This window comes from Peromyscus leucopus, chromosome 6, assembly GCF_004664715.2.
Source record: "Peromyscus leucopus breed LL Stock chromosome 6, UCI_PerLeu_2.1, whole genome shotgun sequence".
Classification (NCBI taxonomy): domain Eukaryota; kingdom Metazoa; phylum Chordata; class Mammalia; order Rodentia; family Cricetidae; genus Peromyscus; species Peromyscus leucopus.
In genome coordinates this window covers 116,012,563-116,020,910 of record NC_051068.1, presented here as the reverse complement: position 1 = coordinate 116,020,910, position 8,348 = coordinate 116,012,563, and the positions used below count along the sequence as shown (strand labels likewise).

Below are 8,348 nucleotides of genomic sequence, written 5' to 3'. Positions count from 1 at the left end.
CCATCAAACTCACGTAGTCATGCTTGGCAGCATGTGTCTTTACTCTCAGCAATCTCACTGGGCCTATGATGATACTATTTATTTTTAAATCAGATTCACCTGTTTACATTTCCATTCAGTATAAACACCTCTTTTCTCTGAAATCCCACCTACCTAGGCGCTTTTTCATTCTTAAGAAAGAATTGTTGAAACTATAGTCTCCTGATTTTTTCCTGAGAAAAGAAAGCAAAATGTGTTAAAGACTTGTTTTAATCTATCAATCAGAGCACAGCCTAGGAGACTCAAGCACATTGATGACTAAGATCAGCTAAAGATAAAGAAAGTAGATTGAGAAGAGTAGATCACATTGCAAGAAGTGATACAAACTCAATTTACTTCGCATAACAACAAATGCTGGTGAGGATGTAAAGAAAGAGGATCCTTAAACCTGGTTGGTAGGGATGGAAATTGGTGAATTTAAAGTAAGAGGTACCACATGACCCAGCTGAACCTTTCCTGGGTATACACACAGAAGCCTCTAAGTCTCATCACAGAGACACTTGTACATACATGTTTACTCACAATGGCTAAGAAATGGAACACCCTAGATGTACATCAACAGATGAGCAGGCAAAGAAAACATGGTGCACATGATGCACAATGAATTTAATATAACCAGCCATCAAGAGAAATGAAATCAAGACATTTGCAGGAGAATGGATACAACTGGAAATTATTATGTAAGTAAAATGTCCCAGACTCATAAAGATACATCTCCCCTGTGTCTTCTCATATATCAATTCTATGTTTGTATGTGTGTGTGTGTGTGTGTGTTTTATGTAAGTAAAATGTCCCAGACTCATAAAGACACATCTCCCCTGTGTCTTCTCATATATCAATTCTATGTTTGTATGTGTGTGTGTGTGTGTGTGTGTGTGTGTGTATGTTCCTATAATACTTCTTGCCTCTTCAAATTAAAGTTCCCCCTGACCTAGAATCTTGACTAGTATATGCTATGTTTCACCAAAATGATTGGAACATTGTGTGTGTGTGTGTGTGTGTGTGTGTGTGTGTGTGTGTGTGTGTAATATATATTATGATATATATAATGATATATATAATATATATAATGATATAATATATATATAATATATATATACTCTCTGTTTACCTATTCTTCATTTTTTCTTTACTAAAATGAATCACATTAAAGTCATTAACTGTTTAGGGATAATCATTTTGCACACTGTGAAGATGTGTCTCTGCCAAGGCATCTTCTGATTGGTTTAATAAAGAGCTGAATGGCCAATAGCGAGGCTGGAGAGGACAGGCAGAACTTCCAGGCAGAGGTAGGAACTCTGGGAAGGAATCAGAGTGGCAGAGATTCACCAGCCAGACACAGAGGAAATGGGATATATGGTATGGAGGATAGGTTACAAGCCACATGGCAGAACATAGATTAATATAAACATGTTAATTTAAGTTATAAGCTCTAGTTGGGAACAAGTCTAAGCTAAGGCCAAACTTTCATACTTAATAAGAAGTCTGTGTCATTATTTGGGAGCTGATCGTCCAAAGAAAGTCCAACTTCAGTTAACAAATGTGTTGATATGCTCAGAGCCCATCTTTGTGCTTCTGAAGTCAAGGCGCTGAGTGAGATGAGTGGTCACATGATCAGGGGCACTCACAGACTCCAGCCTGCTACTGTGTTTATGAGGCAGTATTTACTGACTACTCATATAGAAATGATTTCCTGTACCTTTTGAGTCATGTTTGCATAATACATAGTTGTGTCCTTTCTCCCCCTAGTTGCATAAAGTCAGAACTACATCTTCCAGAAACAATATAACAGTATAATTTGATTGGATGTTGGGCAAATGATTAATTATCTTAATTTTTACCAAAAGTAGATATATAAATTTAGGAATGCATTACAGAATGTTGTTTGGGTATTGGTTTGGTTTGGTTTGGTTTGGTTTGGCTGGCTGTTTTGCCAGTGTTGGTGGGAAAATAATATAATTCTAAAACACAGCATTCACCCTCTTCATACATAACCTTATGAATTTCTCTCTCAGTGTAATAAAACATCATGCTCCCCTGCCACTCACATCAGAGACCACAGGCCAGTCCTTTCATCTCCCAATTTCTTCACCACTTACACTCAGTCACTGAGCAAGTCTTGCCCTCACACCCTCTCTCAAGGGCCCGTGCACACATGTGCTGCACATACATACACTCAGACACGTGCATACACATAAAATAATGTTTCTTTACATTATGCCATCTCAGCCTGTCTCTATCACCTGCTAGTAGAAACTGTAGTCCCTCCTAGTCTTTCTATATTTCGTCTAACCTCCCCATATATATCTCACTGACCTTGATACATCCCATGCTGATTCCTAGATAAAATCTAAGAGTGTCAATGTGTCTCTAGGGCAGTGAAGATGCCTGTTTCATTTGTCGCTTTTTTCAGTTACCCAGCATAGATAGCACACAATTGGTAAATAAAGGAGCCTTATTATCACTGGGCCTTGCCCCATCCTCTAGAGCAAAACTCTGCAACTCCCCTCTCTAAAACTGGGCTGGACTTTGCATTGCATTTAGAGTGAGGCCTGCTCATGTAACTGACAATGCCCTTTCAAGGCTTTCTACCAGCTCACCTTCTAGTCTCTGTCCTCAGAATTCCTCTTGTCATACAGAGGGCACCATCTTCCCTCCATGGACTGCTATTCTCTGACTACGTCAGTTACTCTCCCTGGACCCTAAGCCTGTTATTCTCCATGAAGGTCACCTTCCATTATCCACCGTACCATACCCTACAGTCACCTGGTAAATCATGTTCATTTTTATGTCTTAATGAAGGGTGCTGAATTTCCTAGGGAGGATGCTCTCTCTCCCAACCTCCTTCCCTGAAGAAGGCAACCTTCCTGTTGCCCTAGGCTCACTTTAGCTCTGTACTCTCCTGCTATTTACTTGTTCTGACTTCTCTCCAGATGGTGAGATTCTCAAAGTCAGGAGATAATCCCTTATTCATCATTACAGCTCTGATACCTATCACCATGCTCAATAAATATTTGTTCATCTTTCTCTTGGTATCAGTTGAAATGAATCAGTCCCTGAGCCACCAGAAGGACAACAAAGGAACCCGTATCTACCTGATGTTCCACACATAAGCTATAAGGAGGAAATATGACTCCTCTAGAGAGAAATGCTGACTCATCCCACTGAAATAAGGAAAAACAACAAATAACTGAACTGTGTTCTCAATGCTTCTGTAATAACAAACTTGGAGTTACTTCCTCCTCATTGTGCAGCCAGCCTTTACCTAGTGTTTAGGCCAATCCAAATCTTACAGGAATTTTCTTCTGCCTAACATGTTCTTTCAATTCCAGTTTTCCAATAACCATTTCACATTACTTTGAAAGACACAAGGCAAACTTGTGCAAATGCAGCAAAAAGCATACTTCACAGCCCCTCCTGACCCTGTTTTACTTCATATGAGCAGCAGCACTGATCCACTGGGAGTTTTTGCTACTCTTGTTCCATCTCCTAGATTTTAATGATTCCTTTTCTCTTTTAACCTCAGAGAGGCCTTTACTAACACCCCACTTGTAAGCAACAACAAAGTTACTATGATATTTGCATTATTAAATTGTATGTAAAGAATTTAACACTGACTGACATTTTAGCATATCTATTGTTTATCTTTTCCACTAAGCATTAATTATATGAAAGTAGTGGTCAGTCATAACTCACAAAGAAGAACTGAATCTAACTATGGTAAATTCTCAACTGTCAAATTGCCAACTATCAAATGCATTAGGAGATAAGGATAGTCTGGACATTTTCATCCACAGAGGCACAAAATCAGGACAAGGGAAGTATTTGAAAATATTAATGCCATGTGATACCTTGTTCAATTATTTTTCTAATCTCTTCTCTATATCTTACTAAATTGAAGTCTTAGCCTTGATTGTTTATGATATGTTTTCATAAAAATGTCAAGAAGATTATTTGCCAGCATCCAGACACAACCTTCCTGGTCTCTTCAGGGTCACCTTCCACCAAGGTAACTACTACTGTCATATCTACTAGCACAGACTGTCCCCTGTCTGTGTGCTTCACCCAAGTGGAGTCTTCAGGTACACTTTGCAGTGTGGTGGGCTTCTTTCATATATATGTGTGTGTGTGTGTGTGTGTGTGTGTGTGTGTGTGTGTGTGTGTGTGTGCAATTCAGCTATATTACGGCAGAGAGTAATGTGGTCCTGAAACTCATTTCAGTATATTACAAACCTTTAAAACTCAATGTCATCATTAATGTTGAAAGCTACTTATGTTCATAGGAAGTGCTACTAGCAAAGTTGATTGTATAAGAGTTTTTAAACAACCTAGATGCCCGTCAATGGAAGAATGGATGAAAAAATGTGGTACATATACACAATGGAGTTCTACTCAGCAGAGAAAAACAATGAAAGCATGAAATTTGCAGGCAAATGGATGGAACTAGAAAAAATCATCCTGAGTGAGGTAACCCAAACCCAGAAAGACAGTCATGGTATGTACTCACTCATAAGTGGATTCTAGATATAAAATAAAGAACAATCAGACTACAACCTATAGAACCATGGAGGCTATATATATAGCATGGAGGTCCCTAGGACAACTGTGGCTTATAATAAATTTCAGTTTTACTCAAAAAAAAAAAAAGAAGTTATCATTGAAGTTAAATGGTGGCCAACATGTATAAGGAATACTATGGGGCTTTGAACCCTTTATGAATCTTGTGATTGATGAATGTGTGAAGGTGGCAACTAATGGGTAACAGAATAGCATCGGCATGGTGGTCACACGAGGAAATAGCAACATCATGTTAGAAGCCTTGGAAAGAGTCTAAACAATGGCTGGTCAGCAGAGGAGTCCACATCCTTCCCCTAAGGACTGTTTGATTGGGGTGCAGAATTGGGTCATGTATGTTTTCATATGAAACTTTTTTTGTGATACTTAGAATAAAAAAAAAGTAATGAAATAAAAAAATGGAACGAGAACCAAGGAAGAGAGGTACACACACACACACACACACACACACACACACACACACACACAGCAAAAGGAGGAGAGAGAGAGGAGAGGAAGGGAGGGAGGGAGGAGGAGGAAGGAAGGAGGAAGGAAGGAAGGAAGGAAGGAAGGAAGGAAGGAAGGAAGGAAGGGAGAAGTTTTAAGAGATGAAGATATTCCACAGGTGCAAGGAGCTATGAGTTTGGCAATATGGAGGCCACTATGGAAGATTCAGCCAAAGTAATGTCAGCAAATCTCAGGAGGATGAGGTAGTATGGATGGAGAGAGAAGAAGAGGAATATTCACTCAGGAAGTCATTGAAATGAAGCTCCCTTTTTCTTGCTTAGAGATCTTCAGGCTCTGTGGTGTCTCATAAGACAGCTCTTTCTGAGGCCTACAACAAGCCTGGCCTCATTCTTTGGCTTCTTAGAAACTGTCTAAGCTGGGCGGTGGTGGCACACACCTTTAATCCCAGCACTCAGGAGGCAGAGCCAGGGGGATCTCTGTGAGCTAGAGGACAGTCTGGTCTACAGAGCGAGTTCCAGGACAGGCTCCAAAGCTGTACAGAGAAACCCTGTCTTGAGAAAAAAAGAAAGAAAAGAACAGAAAAGAAAAGAAAGTGGCTATATGTCCCTAGTGATGCCCTGCCTCCTCTCCCCTGCTGTTTAGAGCAGTCCTCAGCTTTATGGAGATTAAATCCCACAGACAGAGTGGCTGAGACCCAGGTGTCTTCCCCCAAACAGGCAACAAATGGGCAGTATCAAAACACTAATCCCAGGCAGCTTGCCTTCGGGAAGCCCACACCCTTTGATATGTTTTATTCTTTCTCAAAGTATATTTCTATTAACTCCTGAGCAAATCTCTCTTTACATTTTTTCTCTTAATAAACTCCAACTCCTCTTCATATTCAGGGGGAGAAAAATAAAACAAGAAAAAAGAGTTTTTAAGTAAGTATCTATGCATCAGTAATGGAATTCACAAGAAGCAATGCTCCATGTATCTATTCATACAACATGTGATTATTTCCATTTAATTTATAATTCAAAGTGTGGGTTTGAATCTTAGGATAAAACATATAAATATATGCTAGCTTTTTCTCTCAGTTTATGAGAATAAAATCACTTATTTTATAGAATTTGAGGATTTATATAGAAATGATGTGTATAAACTTCCTAACATTGGTTCCAGTAGACACTATTTAATGTGTACTAAATATGTAAGCTGAGTTTCCCAGTGTTCTTAACTGTTCCATTAGGGTAGTATATTTCCTTCAGAGTTGTGCTTAGGAATAAGTGTGAAGCAGCTATTGTATTGGACTCAGGATCCCAGGACTACTGAGAGGGCTCAGCAGTTTAAGGCACCTTTGCTCTTCCAGAAGACCTAAGTCCATCTCAGCACCCACGTCAGACAGCTAGCCAAAATGTAACTCTAGCTCCAAAAGATCCCATGACTTCTTCTGGCCTCTGAGGGCACCAACACATGTAACATATACTTACACAGAAACACACAGATACATGTAAATTAAAATAATAAAACTAAATCTTTTTCAAAAGAATGCTGGTATCCAATACGCATTCAATCATTCTTTCCTCATTTCTATCACTGTCTTCAGTAATACTTGCTGAGCATCTCCATCAGTCACTAGGCAGATGTAACCTTCACCCTGCTAGAATGCATCATCTTGGACTTGGAGGAGGAAATTAGTCAATTAATTATGACTGAATAGGAAGTAGGAAGAAGCTTCTCCTCTCATGTTTCTGGGTTTTAATTTCACCAGAACAGTACTAGACATGAAAAATACCAAACTTTCATATGCTTGTTTTAAGTTTCATTGTGAACCTAATTGGCTAGCCCATTTTCCATGTGTTCCAACGTATACAATGAAATTCTGACTACCCCTCAGCTCTGCATTGCATCTTGTGTTCTATGGTTCCTGCATAGCTGTCTTACCTTTCCTGCTCTTCAGAAAGAGAGGAGTGTCTACTGATGATCATGTTGCTCAAGAAACATTCAAACTTATAGACACTCATTCTGAAGGACACACAGTCCTTTGCTACAGTTCCAGGTAGAAGGCAGCATTAGAATTCTTGGCAAGGATAGGCCAGTGAAAAGGTAACAGCAATACATCCCCAACCTGTTTCCAGTCGCAGAAAGTGCCTCACAGATTCACATAGGCAAAAGGCAGTTCCTTCAGTGATTCTTAGAACATTGTTTCCAGGTTCATATGTTTGCATAAAAGTCTCTCAGCCTTACCTCAAACTCTCCTCTCCTGCCCTATCTATCACTTATAACTAAAATCATTTGTTCAGGTTCAATATAGCATGACAAGTAATTTATCAAGTTCCCTTAATGGAAATGTCCTCAGAAATATAAGTTTTCATATATTGCATGCATAAGAGCAAAACTCCCATCACTATCATCCGTCTTTGAGAACTGCCTATTTATTGTTGTATTCTTCTGAGCCATCTCTTGCCTGGAAAGGCATGATAACTGAGGAAGAGTCTACTCTGCTTTCCTGTCTGTGACAGGGTAGAATGGGAAAGGCATAGGCAGAGTGGAGATATGGGGTCTTCCTGAGAAAAGGAAAACTTGTAAAGAAAGAAGCCTTCAAACGTGCCAAATTCATCAATAATCCAAGCCAAATAGGGTTGGTTAAGCAGATGAGAAAGGCCAAATATGGACAGTGTGGCTGACCTCCAAGGAATATATGGCAGTATTCAGCAGACAATTTGTGTGTGGGACCTGCCCCCACTTTTCCCCCAGGGTACTCTTGAGAAGGAGGAAGTGAGGAATATGTTGATAAAAATATAAAGGAGAGCAACAGATAGAAACACAGGATAGCCACGGGAGGGCATGGGTCAAAAGCCACCAGCCCCCTTCTGTCTCTGCTAAAGAGCTTTTAAAAGAATGCCAAGAAGTGGAGCAAAAGACCTCCCCCAGCACAGCCAAGTGCAGACCATCCCAAACATTTGGTGACCACACATGTGGTCAAGCCATCCCCTAAAGAAACCCTGCTGTGTAAAGCAAGCTCGGATCTCACTAGAAAACCTTTGTGGGCTCCCACAAATTTCTTTGGATATTTATTTTGTATCTCAAGAATAAGATGTGGCAAACTATTACTAAGGAGCCTCTGCCTGGGAGAAATTGACCAACCCTCTGGCTAGGCTGGGAGCCACTTAAGTATAGGTATAGGTGCAAAAATGCAAAAAAAAAAAAAAAAAAAAAAAAAAAAAAAAAAAAGGCAAAAAAGGCACAGCCAGAGAAATGCTGCACCTGCCAGTGATTTTTGCTCGCTATCCCGATGGTCCCATCCA

At 39.8% G+C, this 8,348-nt stretch overlaps 1 pseudogene; it reads left to right on the top strand.

Moving 5' to 3' along the window:
* Window positions 1-1,280: 1,280 nt before the first annotated feature.
* Window positions 1,281-4,942, top strand: LOC114698253 (annotated as a pseudogene).
* Window positions 4,943-8,348: the final 3,406 nt, after the last annotated feature.